Here is a 15,815-nt window from a genome sequence, read left to right as displayed (position 1 = left end):
GCTAGAGAGGGAAGTGGATACCGATGACATGGGAGCCCCAATTTTAAGATCGGAATTTGATGCGGCTGTAAGAGACCTCAGGATAAATAAAGCGTCTGGCATTGATGACATTCCTGCAGAACTAATTAAAAATTCAGGAGAGAAGACGTTGAACCAGCCATACAAAATCATTAGTGAAATGTATTCGACAGGTGGGATACCAAAGGATTTCGAGAGGAACATTATAATCCCTATTCCTAAGAAGAAAAGAGCGGAGAACTGCGAAGATTTTAGGACCATTAGCCTTACTACACATGCATCAAAGATACTGACAAGGATCGTGTATAGAAGAATAGAACGAAAAGCAGAAGAGTACTTGGATGAGGACCAATTTGGATTCAGAAAAAACAAAGGCACAAGGGAAGCAATATTGGCCCTAAGACTGCTCATAGAAAAGAGAATGGAAAAGAACAAGCCAACATTCGTTGCGTTTGTGGACTTAGAGAAAGCATTTGATAACGTGGATTGGAGCACAATGCTTGGAATCCTAAAGGAAATTGGGGTTCTTTATAATGACAGAAGAATCATCCACAGTTTATACAAAAACCAAGTAGCCGTGATAAAATGAGGGCCCAACTGTGAAGAAGCAAGAATTAAGAAAGGAGTGCGACAAGGCTGTATATTGTCACCCGTAATTTTCAACGTTTACATTGAAAAAGCCATTAAGGAAATCAAAGAAAAGGCATTGGGAGTGAATATCCATGGAGAAAAAATAAGCATGCTAAGATTTGCCGATGACATAGCCGTTATAGCAGAAACAGAGAAGGATTTGAAAAATATTCTGGTTAATATGGGTAGGGTAATGAGTAGATATCAACTGAAAATAAGCACGAAGAAAACCAAGATCTTAGTATGCAGCAGAAGAGAAGAAGTCAAGACCAACATTAAAATAGGGAGGGAAAAACTGATAGAGGTGGATGAATTCGGTTATTTGGGAAGCAAGATAACTAGTGACGGGAGAAGCAAGAAAGAAATTATCAGCAGAATAGCCCAGGTGAAGAGAGCATTCCACCAAAAGAGAGACCTGCTTACAGCGGGAAACTTAAATATGGAAGTAAAGAAACAATTTATAAGAACCTACATCTGGAGAATGCTCCTATACGGAAGTGAGGCATGGACAATGACCGCAGCGGAGAAAGGAAGGATAGAGGCCTTTGAAATGTGGTGCTACAGAAGAATGATGAAAATCAAATGGATCGACCGAGTTAGTAACGAGGAGGTCCTAAGAAGAGTAGGAGAGAAGAAAAGCCTCATGAAAACCTTAATAAGAAGACGGAACAACCTTATAGGCCACATCTTGAGACATGATGGCCTGATGAAGACAATCGTCGAAGGACAGGTGGAAGGCAAGAATGGAAAAGGAAGACCCTGAACAAAATATATGGAACAAGTAAAGAGGGATGTGAAGGAGAAGAAATTCGTAGGAGTGAAAAGATTACCTGATAGGAGAACTGAGTAGAGAGGTGCGTCAAACCAATCCTAGGATTGTTGACCAGTGATGATGATGAGGTTATTACTGCATTAATTTCTCACTATGGCTTAGTAATTCGCGAATGCACAAACGAAATTAGAACAGGGACTACTTTGCCATCTCACGTCCACGCATTCTCGCACAAGCGTCATAGCAATTCACCGCTTTACAGGACGCAATTTGGACTTCGCCTTCTTCGTACGCCTGTCAATGATAACATTTACGTGCCGGTGTAAAACGGCAATCAAATTGACCCGCGTGCATAAACCGGGTTTCTGTGTCGAATGTTGGGCAGGCCAGCTCTCATTTCCATTTTGGTCTGTGGTACTTTCCATCCTTACTTTCATTTTCGAATCACTGCATCAATGCTTCTGACGTCACTCACAAATTTGTTGCAGCCATTTGTTTTCTCAATATCTCTCCACATTACCTCATATCTTGCTGTGTGGTATATTCTGACCTTTCCAATGACCTAATTCTAAAACTGCAGAGGATTCAGAACTCTGTATAAGGTATATTTTTGGTACCACATACTATGAACATGTAACACCACATTAAGGTGGTTAAAAATACAAGATAGGCGCTTAGTTTATAAAACAACATTTGTGTACAAGTTAATAACGACAGAACTTCCCACATATTTAAAACAAAATGTACAATCTAATGCTAGAACAAAGAAACGTTCAACACGCCACACGGAAGAACTTCACGTACCACACTATCGAACATTTATTTACGCTAGGTAGGTCTTTCTATGTCACCTCTTGCGAATTATGGAATCAATTGTCATACGATTAAAAAAAATTAAAAATGCAAGGCAATTCAAAAAGAAATGCTATGAAATATTGCTACATGTGAATTGAATATTGTAAGTTAACTGAACATTGTCCTACAGCTGACACAGCATATATGTGAAACCGATGTTGGAGAACATTGAGAAGTTCCCTTGATTTTCAATTATTATTTTTCTTCCTACTTGCTTTTTAAAAGTTATATTCGATGTTTTCTGAATTAACAACTATCCCAATTCGATTTACGCCTTTCAAAGCCGCTGTGAACCAATTAACGCTCTTCTCAATTGTTCATCTTTACACTTAGTTAAGTTGGTTTAAGTTGCCGTGAACGAGGTTTTACACATTCCCTTAACCTGTTTGCCTATTAATTTTTCATGGAACTTTTGGGCCTAATTCCCTTTTTCATTTTCCTCAAAGTTTTTCATTTGAATAATATTACAGCCGAGCACTGTGCGAAAAACGGCCACAGTACGAGCAGAGGCACTGCAAAGTGATTGTCAATCATGAAAACGCTCGATCTCATGTTGCCAAAACCGTTAAAACCTACCTGGAAGCACTCGCATGGGAAGTCTAACCCACCCGCCATATTCCCCAGATATTGCGCCGCTCAATCAACACTTGTTCCGTTCGATGTCGCATGTTCAGACTGATCTTCAGTTCCGTTCACATAAAGACCTCAAAAAATGGCTTGATTCGTGGTTAGCCTCAAAAGATGAACACCTTTATCGTGAGAGTATTCGAGCTCTGCCCGAAAGATGGAAAAAAAGGGTAAGCAAGCGATGGACAAACTTTGAATGATTCATTTGTGACATTTTTTATGCAAGAAAGTTGTGCTATCATGATTAAAAACAGCGAGAACTTAGTTGCGCATCTTATATAATATGAAATTTTATGACAAGATTCATGCCTTTATTTGTATGAGGACAATTTTATTCCTTTTAATACCTAATATTTATTTTTAACATGATATTAGTTCATTATTAATACGCAATTTGAATATGCAACAACTGCAATCATTCTAACGGCGGTTTGCTGGTTCTTTACCGTATGGAAAATCGATACAGGCCGGCGAATCGCCGACCATACAACCGATTGGGTTAACGCCGCATCCCTTTTGCCTTCGCATTAATCTTGGTAGAACACATTACCACCTCCTTTCGCTTGCTGTGAATCTGCGACCCCTTCTCCACTTCCTCCTCCATCGCAACCTCACCCCCCAGCCTCTGCTCGGGGGGATAATCCTTTCACTTCCATTCTCTGCGCACCAACGGACGGACGCATCCTCCGCGAGAGGTCAGGCTTGACGGTGTGCCTGAGCGATGACCGACGTCAATTCGGCCGCGGCCTGGGTGGCGATCGGAACGCCGCTTACGGTGGAAATCCGTAAGCGTCTATCCTATCCACGCCTCAGCGTGTTTATAGAATTTGCTCTACGCTGAACTTCCCCGTGACATCATACTCTAATCCAGGGCCGGAACTTGGAGTTTTATTCACAATTTTTAACGCATGAATGTATTAATTTTGTATGACGATCCACCCATCACTTTTACGTAATCGTCAAATGAAAGTTTTTTTTTTACCTGCTATCGCGAGCACCCGTGAAAGTTTAAGAGGAAAATCATGACCAATTTCACTAGTTCAAAAAGCATGCCGCAGTGGCGCAGAACTGTACCAACTGGGAGTCCATATAAACATGAGAGATTAACGGCTTCTTCAGATGCGACCAAGATTGGATGGGCAAAATCCGAGCTCAACTAATGGAACTACGAGCTCACCTAATGGAACTAATGGATGTGATGGAGTGACTACGGCGATACCGTCTGTTTTCTTATTGTTGATCTAGATTGCAAATTTTATTTTCCGTAAATGTAAGATTCGCAAAGAAGGAGAAGCGTCAGGATTTTACTGAAATCCATTTTTCAGAGTTGGTAGCGAGACGAGGCTTATTGTTAGTAGTGAGGCAAAAAATGGAGTAAGAGTATCCTAACCTTTCTTCGGAATGCGCTTCTTAGAGGAACGCGGGAGGTTGAATGTATATAATATCTAGGGATGTGCGAGTAATCGAGAATGCGAGTTATGTCGAGTAGTTTCCGTTACGGAGCTGGCGAGGCCAGGAAGTTCAGAACTCTAACGACAGGAGGGGCTATCATGAAAAGCATGCAATAATATCGTTTTTAAAGTCGATAAGTCGTTCTAATGCCTTGGCCTGGGAGTTTTGCCTAGTTCAGATTACGATTGTTCCAGCAATCGTTGGAACTTTCGTGCAGTCAGTCACGCAACGATGAATAACATCTGTGCTGACATCTAAAGTGAATGAGAAGCATCGTTCCTTGCATTCATTTTCCTTTTTGAACTTACAAAACAAGAGTTGTAAAGGTTGATTTAATGAAGTGAGAAATAAAGAAAATTTTCTTGCTCTACAAAGCTAAAGTGAAGTTCTGTAGTTCGTTCACTTCAACCACTTAAAGTCTATGAAGATTAAAGATCCATAAAAATTGCTGATATAATTTTTAGTAGAAATTCCAACGGTTTTAAAATATTAATAAAATTTGGCGAGAAAACACTTGTCCAAACACACAAATGTGTTACGGAAGTCCATTTTCTGCAGGCAGTAATACTGTAACATGGATACGTCAAAATCTGCGATCTGAGCATGTTCAACATGCGGGAGAATTCGGAAGGATCAAATATTGCATAATTCATTTAACTAATACCTATGATATTTATTATAATTGTGGAAATACCTTTACTCAGGGCTCTCCCGAGCAGTTTGGATACATATATTTATTAAATTGACTACATATTACTAGAGGTTAACTCATTTTAATTATGCTAATGGGGCTGCTTAAGAGACATTAATTTTAATTCATCTCCAAATTCTGACACAATGGGTATCCATAAACCTCCCTCATTGTTTTTTCTATAGACATCAAGCTAAGTATTCATAATAGAAAATTAACAAGGGTATTACAATAGTGAGAATATCTTGGAGAATAAATTGTTGATTCGCGTGGTCCACGAATTACTATACTCGACTCGATACTCGCGAGTAGTTTTCCACTCGACTCGAGATCAAAAAGCGCTACTCGCATATTCCTAAAGGCCGTTTTACATGGTGCACGTACTTGCTCAATCTGACGTCTGTACGAATGCGCAGTCAAAATTGCGTCGTTTAAAGCGGTGAATTGATAGAAAACTTGCGAGAATGCGTGGACGTGAGATGGCAAAATAGTCCCTGTTCTAATTTCGTTCATGCATTCACGCAATTCCACGCAATTAAAAAAAAATAATGCAGTTCTAACCTACGCCATTCCGTTCCCCTCTAAAACGGCCTTCATATTTTCCCATTTTCTTAAACACATAGTTGGAATATGAGTCGAGGCCATTGAGCTCAAAGCAATGGAATGCTGACCTCTCCGCACTGCGTTCGGAAAGAGTTGTAGCCCATCTGGGGTCAACAAGCATGGCCTTGAATTAGGCGAGACACTGCGCAAAACTCAAATGTAAGGATAACGCATTTAGAGATGTAATAATAATTAAATAAATAGCAAGTTAAAAACTCGCTTTTCCAGAAAAAGTACCGCACGTAATATGTAACGCACTGAAAATTAATTATAAGTATGTCATCACTCGCAGAACTAAGTGTGGTTGCTGATAAGGGTTGTAGAAATGAGAGTAGACGGCCATACATGATGATTGAGTTTTGGCACGCAATATATATTATATATATTTATACCTAAACCTAATCAGTATAACTAAACTAACACTCTTTATTTGGGAGTTATGAAAAGCTCATTCTTTGATTTTTAGGGCATTGTGTGCTGTTTTAGGACAATGCGGTGGCGAAACTATTGGGAGGGGGGTGAGGGGATAGATCCCCCAAATCCTCAGAGGAATAAAAAAATATTTAAAAATATTGTCTAGATTTGATATATAATAACTGCATATGCTTACAGTGCAAAAGTAAATGTCCAGGCGTGTCATTTTGCAAAACTTTTCCCAGACTTCCCGTCGCCTGGGAAAGGGGTTCGCCTTCCCCGAACCATATTCCTATTTACGCCACTGGGAAAGTGAGAGTTGTTTCATCTTAATTTTTTTCAATATTTGTTTACCAATTTTTAATGGTGATTAATGCAATCGACTAAATCAGAGCTGTTAAAGAAACTTTCCCAAAACAATTTATAACTAACGCCATCAATTTAGAAAATTAAAAAATATATTTCCGTATGGTAATTTAGCTGGTAATTAATTAGAGCACAATGGTACAAAATTTTAAATGTCTGGTTATTGTTTTATCATCAGAGGCAAGCAAATATGCAACATTTCCAGCCGATCCCACGATGAGAAACGGGCTCAAAAAATCAATCAAAGTATTCCATCTATGAAACAGGTGAAGCAAGTTCAGGAAAAGCGCGGAAGAAATCGCATGGGATCCGAATAATTTAATTTTCTAGTCATATTCTGAGACCGAATTATATGTGTTCACAAAAAAACAAGGTTCCGTGGTTTCCCATGGATGGATGGATTAAATGGAACGCAATGCCGAAATCGGCTGAAAAGCACGACTCTGGGTCAAGAGGATAAGATCATTCGAACTATGGTGTTATAGGCGAATTCGAAAAATCAAGTGAACAGACCGAAATGGAGAAATCAATAAATCAAGATAACAAATGAAGAAATATTGAATCAAATGGAAGAGAATGGAAGGCTATTGATAACGGTCGTAAATAGAGGATTCCAACTTATTGGGCATTTAATGAGGCGGGGGATCCTATTGGCAATCCTAGAGGGATACGTTAATGGAAAAAGGCTGAAAGAAGACAACGGCTCCAGTTTATAGACCAACTAGCATGCCACCCGGCGTTGCTCGGGAAGAGTAGTACCCAGAGAAGAGGGACACATGGAATTCATTGTCACATGGCAGGATTTTTAGGTAAATCAACGTAGCAGGTATGGTGATGGTATACATACGTAACAGCAAACAACGGAAAAACGATTTCCCTATACCCCGCACGGGAGACGCTTACACATCGCTCCACAGCATTGATTTTTATATTTGCCCTTACGCGTGTGGACCAAAAACTTTGTGTGAACGCATACCCCAGCAAAAAGGTTTGCATCAAGAGGAGCAAAAGTTGTGCGTAGAATCCTTTGAGTTATGTATTCCCCTTCAAGCCAGGATGACGGAACACCAAAGCTGTTCGACGCACAGTGGGCTAGAATCGAAAAAAGCTGGCAAAAACTTCAGAAGCAATTTTTCAGCTAGGAAGTTGAAACTTTGTATACATATTTTCTAATATATTGTCCATAACTTTCCTGATTATTTCTTTCCTGTGTTTTCACGGTATCAATATATGTGAGGTCAAAGTTGAACAAATTTAGCGAAAAACGACCACCCTCAATTTTTTCCTGAAAATTGCCAACTTTATCCTCGTGCAGTGGATGCATGAATAGTTTTATCGACAAAACTGTTATATCATCTTAATTTTTCTTTCATTTGAAGAGTTTAAAAAAATTTTGTTCCATCAATTACCATAGATACATAAAAAATGACGGAACCTGTTTTCAGCCCATTTTTTACATACATGTGGAGAAAAAGTAGATAATGCCACCGAATTCCGCCAAGTTACTGATAGCACGTCGTTTTATGAAGCTTTTACGCTGTGGAGCTAAAGTAAAACCTTCCACCAGCTTGCAACCCCGAATTTTAAATCGTTTTTTGGAGTGTGCGGTCGACTCCGGTTCTGGCCGGCGCGGCGGAGAGTACGGCGACGCGGCACGCGTGTGGATGCAATATGGTCTCATTCAATTTTATATTTGGATAATAGATATATTAGTGACAGAAAATAACAGAAAGTAAAATTAATAAATACGGCGACGCGGCAAACGTGTGGATGCAATAGGGTCTCATTCAATTTTATATTTGGATAATAGATATATTAGTGATAGAAAATAGCAGAAAGTAAAATTAATAAATACTGCCACGAATGACTCTTTTTATGCAATCGCTGGGCACTGCAAGAGGTGCACTGAAAGGCTTCTTTCATTGAATACATTCCATATACTACTTCGGAGAGAGAGAATGAGGGCTCAAGGGGAGCCCTTCAGGGATACAACGCACCGGGGCCGGGAACCAAGTCAGAGGCTTATACGCCCGATCACCGAGGGAGGGGCTGGAGAGGAAGGAAAAAGGAAAGAGGCGCCGCACAGTGTTAAAGACAAGACACAGAGAGTTAAAAACAATCAGCGGCCGGAGATCACTGCGAGACGAGCTCGAAGATGCTCTCGGTTCACCCGGAGACGTCGCAGACACGGAGGAAGGAAAGGGGTGTGGTAAAGCCGCGTTGCATTTGCACCGCCAATCACTCCCTCGGCACCATCCATCGACGTCGAACTCGGAACTCTTTCTAACGGAATGTTGGTATCCCTGAAGCGAAGCGAAATGGCGCATTTTGAGGAGGACCTCGACAACCCACCTCCTTTTTCTATTGCGTCTTAAGATTGATTGGCACTCTCCATTCTTTTCGTCTCTTTAGAGTTCGTTTGTTAATGAAAGAGTCCGTTTCACTACTTTGAGCACACGTATAGTATTTATTCAATAAATTTGAAAGAAATAGATTTTTTACAAAAATACCCGTAAAATCTCCCGTAGAAGTATTGAGAAAGTAATGCAAAGCATTTTCCGGAAATGTTATGGATTCAGCGAGCCAATTTTTGAAGCGACACAAAAAATGTTAATTTTTTCGTTCCCATGGAAATACCTCCGTTAAGACGGCCAAGGGCTCCGCTCCAGGGTGTCATAAAACGACCGTTTTCGAAATTAGAATCCTGAGGGTCAGGGATCGGTGATTGAAGAAGGTATAAGGGTCTCATCTGGTATCTTTCTGGTAGGTCTTTTTGTATGAGTCCCAGGAAAACAACTCACTTTGTCGAGGTTTGAACGCTTTTAATAGAAGCATGGTCTTCGATCGTATCCAAAGATAACGAAATGAACTTCGATGAAACGTGCAAGTACATCGCATGAAAAACCTCCACTGTCTTCACTATAGACCATTTGAGAATCGGTGTCTTGAAGCAAAACATAAAAACGGTGAATGTTGAGCGTTAAAACCCATACAGCTTCAATAACCTTACCGCGGCGCGGCTAATCCAACTCCCGACGCGCGGAGAAGAACCCTGCCGCGCGATCGAAAAATCAATGTAATTTCCGGCGACGCAAACTTATTTCAAAGAAAACTGCAAAAAGACCTCAAGAAATCTTCAAACAATGCTCTCATATAAGTTACTCTGCGCGACCTTGCCGAAAACCTATTTGAAACTCTACCTAAATGTAAAACTTCGTCGAAAAACAGTATCCGCCATTTTGTTACTGCACGGTAAGAATTTATGGGCTGTATTCTTTAAGATTACGGAAAATTAAAGAACAAACACCATGCTAACAGATTATGTGGTTTTTTATTCGGCAAGAATCCACCCATAACTTCACCATTCACTTACTTTGGAAGATTTTCAGAGAAAATTGAAGACGGGCGTTTTTATGGAAATTTGCTCACGTTTGAGCCTCTGTATCTCATTAACGGGGAGGATCTATGTCAAATGAAGTACATATCAATAAATTTCAATCATTTTTAGTATACCTGCGAAGTTTCAAGTTTATAACTCAAAAAAAGCCATTTCGTAATTTTGTCCGGCTTTTTCCGATTTCCGCCCACTGTGCGCCGCCGCCGCAATAGGAGCCCCACGACACCTCTGGGAGAGGAAAGGTATGGAAGGAGCGGGAGAGGGAAAAACACTCCAACGCTATAGATGCGAAAAGGGCCCAACGAATTAGCGAAACCAGGCAAAGCCATTAATGTGCCAGCGATTTTAGAGGATTTTCCTATGAGGAAGAAAAATCCATCGATCAAATCGCTAGACACTACTTTGTAGAATGGACTTCACTCGTGTGCTCAAAGTAGTGAAACGGACTCTTTTATTAACAAACGAACTCTAAAGAGACGAAAAGAATGGAGAGTGCCAATCAATCTTAAGACGCAATAGAAAAAGGAGGTGGGTTGTCGAGGTCCTCCTCAAAATGCGCCATTTCGCTTCGCTTCAGGGATACCAACATTCCGTTAGAAAGAGTTCCGAGTTCGACGTCGATGGATGGTGCCGAGGGAGTGATTGGCGGTGCAAATGCAACGCGGCTTTACCACACCCCTTTCCTTCCTCCGTGTCTGCGACGTCTCCGGGTGAACCGAGAGCATCTTCGAGCTCGTCTCGCAGTGATCTCCGGCCGCTGATTGTTTTTAACTCTCTTTGCGGCTTCGCTCTCTAAAGCGGTCCCGTTTCCGATCCTATCTACGTCCTTGTACGCATATCTGTAGGCGCGTGGTGAAATCACGTGGGACGTCAGAGCAAGGAAAAAATCACGAAGCCTCTTGTCTTGACATGGGTGCCCCATGTACGAAGGTTCACATGAGCGCATCGCGTGATTCTTGGGTGTTTGAAGGCTTAGAGATCATTTTTGCCGTCACTTCATCTCCACATTCCTATTCCTCACGACTCTTCTGTGCATGGATGTGTTTTCCTATGCGTAGACACTGGTATTTGATTGATAATGGCGTCCATGATGCTTTCTTCAATAAATGAATGCTCTAGCTCAACGATCGGCAACCTTTGTCAAGGCTGTTGGCCGTATGCGCAGAGGAACACGTAGCTCTGGGCCCCGTCTTAGGATGGCTAGATTACTGCTGACGCAAACTCAATTATTGTCTCGGGTAATTTCCTTAAAAATTAATTCAAATATATCTATGTTAAACACTCTCCCATTGCTCAAAGTATTATTGAGGACAAATTTTTCTCATATTTTAATCAAACCAAATTAAATTATTATAAAAATATTTTTCCTTTACTTAGATCCGACTTTTCATTATCTTGTATCTAATATTTCAAGTCTAAATGAACAGAAAAACATTCCGAAAGTGGTTGAAGCTATGATCTCAGTTCAGGTTAATGACGATAGGATTAGGGAGCCTCTTGATTACTTTTTATATATTCTATGTCTTTTACCTTTGTCAGATTAAATTGCGGTTTCTTTCTTTTTCCAACTGGAGATATTTTGTTAGTCTATATGCAGTACCTGCAGCACTGAGGTATTTTTAAGGTGACGGGCAATGACTTTGAGGTCACCTTCCAATAGTACCTGACAGTCATGGTTGGGTAAATTAGGGTGATGAAGCAATAAAATAATATTTCACAATTAAGTCGTAATATTGTCGAGGCATTTTAGGTCTTCGGGGGCGAATCGAATAGCTTCGGAGGACGCATTGGCTCGCGGTCCCCAATAGGGTAATTTCCTGTTATTTTTTTATTGCCTAAATCAAAGTAAGGGTTAAGCGTTTCAATTTTATTCGTAACGGTATCGCGTCCTTAATTCAGGAAATAACTACTCCATATGATTAAAAACCAAATTAAATATCTATTTTTCTAATACGATATCTATTTTTCGCGATTAAATGAAAACTGAAAATTTTCGAGCGCGCGGAAACGCGAAGGATAAGTATGAATGCTGGGAAAAGGCCGTGTGACGTCTGGCTGCTGCTATGTGAGGCCACCTGGGTGCGAGGCTATGAACGCCGCTGCGATGCAGGCTGCTTGCTGCCGAGCATAGCGTTAGCGTAGAGTAGTACCCTGCTAGCAGGTAGCGCTTGGCTTAAATAAGGATTAATTAATTAATACTCTTTCAAACGAAGGAAACTTTCCGAACTTAGGTAATTTAATTGGTGATTATTAAGAGATGTTTCCCTGAGCTCCGTGCCTCATGCATTCATTGGTAATCTCGGACGATGTAAAACTCATATCTACTCGTATAGCATCTAGGTCCCTGTGACGTCACGTGGAGTGGAATCGCATGGGCGCCAATCTGGCCTTTTTCAAATGAGGATAAAATTGACCATTGCCATTCGTCTAAACTGGGTTTTCTAAAACCAAATAATTTGTGTATTATGAATACAGTAATGGTGGGTAACAAATCGCATTCAATGCCTTTCGTTCTCTTTAATGAAGGAAACTACCCTATTCTCGATCCATGCTTATTATCTAATTTATGGAAGTCTCTGCAAACGAATAATTTTCAACATGAACAAGGATGTAGGAATGTCGGCCAACCCTGGATTCAAAGTTTTTTGCCAATAAAATGCCTACTTTAGTATAATAAATCTTTATCTATTATGTCTCTCTTTTGTGCTTAAAGGTTTAAAAAAATGTAAATGTGTAAGAAAAATGGATTACCTACTAACCAATGTTTTAATGCTCCTAATAATTGTTCACATTTTGGTCGTAACGTTGTGTCTAATAAAGCGGATCGGAGCACTTTTTTGACTGACATTGGAGTCATGGGCGAAGGATTCGAATCTGGAGGGCTGGACACAGAGAGAAAAACGCGCGAAGAATTACATACATTTCACTCCAATCCATCTTCTGTGTCTATATCACAAGGCCATCACTCAATCGTCACTTATAAATCTAAAAGCGTGAAATATGTACTCCAAGAGATTCTTAAGGATCTGATTCTTAACGATAGAATCTGGAGGGCTGGACACAGAGAGAAAAACGCGCTATGAATTTCATACATTTCCCTCTACTCCATCTTCTGTGATTGCTTTGTGATATAGCATTTTTCTCTGACATACCGCATGCTTAGCACTAGAAGGACCAGGGTTGCACGGCTTACCTGGAGGGACCATTAACCGTCATTTTGACGTTCAGTATTTATTTTATACCTTTCTTCGCTCATGCTAAAATAAATTGATAACTTCAAATGTAAGCTTTTATTATATTTGTCAATACAACTGAGTATTTTTAACACTTAATTTTACGATAAAAATTTAAATGAACAGCGGTAACGTCTCTCCTACTTCCTCTGCCCTGGCCTATCACACGCCATTCGGGACGGCAGATATGCCGCTTACTTCCATTCAAAAAGTTATGAGGAATGCAAATGCATAAATTTACTAAATAAAACATCAATATGTTCAGACGTAATATAGAGTAGTTATTTCCTGAATTAAGCGCGCGCTACCGTTACAAATGGAATAGAAACGCTTAATCCGTCATTTCGTCGGTTGTTGGATTTTTGAGGCAGGCAGGTGGTGTAAAGCCATTTCGATGAGAAAAGAATTAAGTATATTTTAACAGAATACGCAGCATTAAAAATAATCAACATTCTGAAAAAATTATTACTATCGAAAAGAATTCTAGGCAAGATGATTAAATGTGCAGAGGTTATCCGTAAAAATGACATTTCTGGTGTTTGTAGTGCTATGCACTCGCCTCCCGCATTGAAGCCAAACCCCGTCCTTGCCGAGGGCTCAATATAATACAATACGGATTTTTCAACATGATTTCAGTCGCACAATATCGGAATTCCGGCTTATGTGGATGAGTGGAAGTGGAAGAATACTCATATGAGAGTCGCGGGCTCAATTTATGAGAGAAATCACGAAAACACATGTTTACATGTATGATCTTAGGTTTTCCCGGCGTATCAGTTGCAGAACATTTTTTCTCGGCTTTTCCACCGGTTGTTGTCGTCCATGTCTCCCGACGTTTCGATCCGCGACTTGCTGATCATCCTGAATTCGATTCGGAAGATCCCCTGAGTTGAATCCGAATCAAATTCGGAAGATCCCCTCCGGATGATGAGCAAGTCGCGGATCGAAACGTCGGGAGACATGGACGACAACAACCGGGGGAAAAGCCGAGAAAATTTTCTGGACATGTTTACATCATTAAAATAATCTTATCCTGTCTTCATGGTCACGAATTCCAAATTGCTTGGTCAAAATATATAAAAAAATCGAGTAGCCTATTATAACTAAATGATTGGAGATTTAAAAATGTGCTAATTCAACTACGTGGCAAATAGGATAGTTCTTCTTCTTACAATTATCTTGTTAGTAATCATCTGTTTCACGTCGAAGTAGGCCAACGCTATGTAAAACATGCCGCTTAATGAGTTTCGTTGGCTAAGAAGCATTTCCTCCTCTCCGAAGGGAATGACTTTTATTCAGCCAAGAACTTGACGACTGCGATTTTTTGCTACGTCTCAATTGAAAGATTCATAAGCACTCCAGAATCGCTTATTACTTCACAATTGAACTGTAATGAGATTAAGGTGTCAGGACGTTGAACAGTGGTTAGCGGAGGTGTTGTGTCCATGGTGATTATGCGGGGAGGGAGCTAATATAAGGGATGAGGAGGAAGCATGTATGTAGTGCTACAGAGGAAGATAAGTCTCTTTTTCTACTTGATCAAAGTCCCATTTGTTCTCATCATCATCGACCCTTACCTCTGGGGATTCATTTTGTATTTACGAATGAAAATGACCTCTTTCGGAGACCTGATGGATCTTCAGATGAATCATTCAATGAGTGATTCTTTGCTCGAGGCAACAGCAATGAAACGACGGAAATGAATCGTTCCCGTGGAAGTGACCCCTTTAAGTGAGCCGTTACTGTCGCGAGCTGGCGGCCACTTGTTGAAATTCCTAACCATGACTGTATTTGGAGAATTATGTGACGCCATCCGAATTAGCAACCGAGGTCGAAAATTCAGATTAACCCCCTGACGTCAAATGATTGTTTTTTATACAACTTTTCCATACGGGATTAACATTCGCTCTCATTTGAAACATACCACTCTGGATTCGCCGGTTGCTTTATCCCATTTTTGCAACTTTTAATTTTTTTTCTGAACTAAGCCAGCGCTTTCATTAGCTTCGATCACTGATTACTACTCTTAGATAACGGCATGACCATATCATTCATTCAAGAACCAGAGTCGTGCTGGGACGGGACGTATCCCGCTGCGCCCTCCAGCCACGAAATCTTTGGCGCTCTCCTTTTCCGTAACTGAGAAAAATGTCAGTCAGAATACCGACATTGAGTAGTTGACTTGATTTTGATTGTGTCTCATTTTAACAGCATAATTAAAACCGTCTTGTGTAAACAAAATAATAATTTAAATTAACATGTTTCAATCTTGTAAGATTCAATTCAATCTCAAGACGGTAAGGATTAAAATTTCAATATTTATTTCTTACATTCCACCCTCCCGGACCCACCCTTTAATCCTCGCCCCGCATAGTGCTGGCGCCCTCTGGCCACCGCCAGACCGCCCTTATAAGTGGAACTCAATTACACGACCCTCAATAACACGGCAACCTCAATCGCAAGAGCAATTTTAAAATCCTCTAGATACTGCCACTAGACTAATTGTTGAATAATTTACCTCTATAACTGCCACTATTACTATGGAAACGACTGCACGGATTTTTTCAATTCACAACGTAACTCAGAATCGCTATAAAAAGTCGTTTTGAAAAGCTAACCTCGATAACGCGAATCTATGCATGAATGGCTCTGAATGCAGTTTTTAAAAAGATGTTGCTTACCACTGCCAAAAACGATTACATTTTTGTCGTACTCGGTGGGGGTGGGGTAAAGTCCTCACCTCTCAATCCGTAGGTC

Source organism: Ischnura elegans, chromosome 6 (assembly GCF_921293095.1).
Source record: "Ischnura elegans chromosome 6, ioIscEleg1.1, whole genome shotgun sequence".
Lineage (NCBI taxonomy): Eukaryota > Metazoa > Arthropoda > Insecta > Odonata > Coenagrionidae > Ischnura > Ischnura elegans.
The sequence above is the reverse complement of the archived record's forward strand: the minus strand, read 5'-3'. Positions refer to the sequence as shown.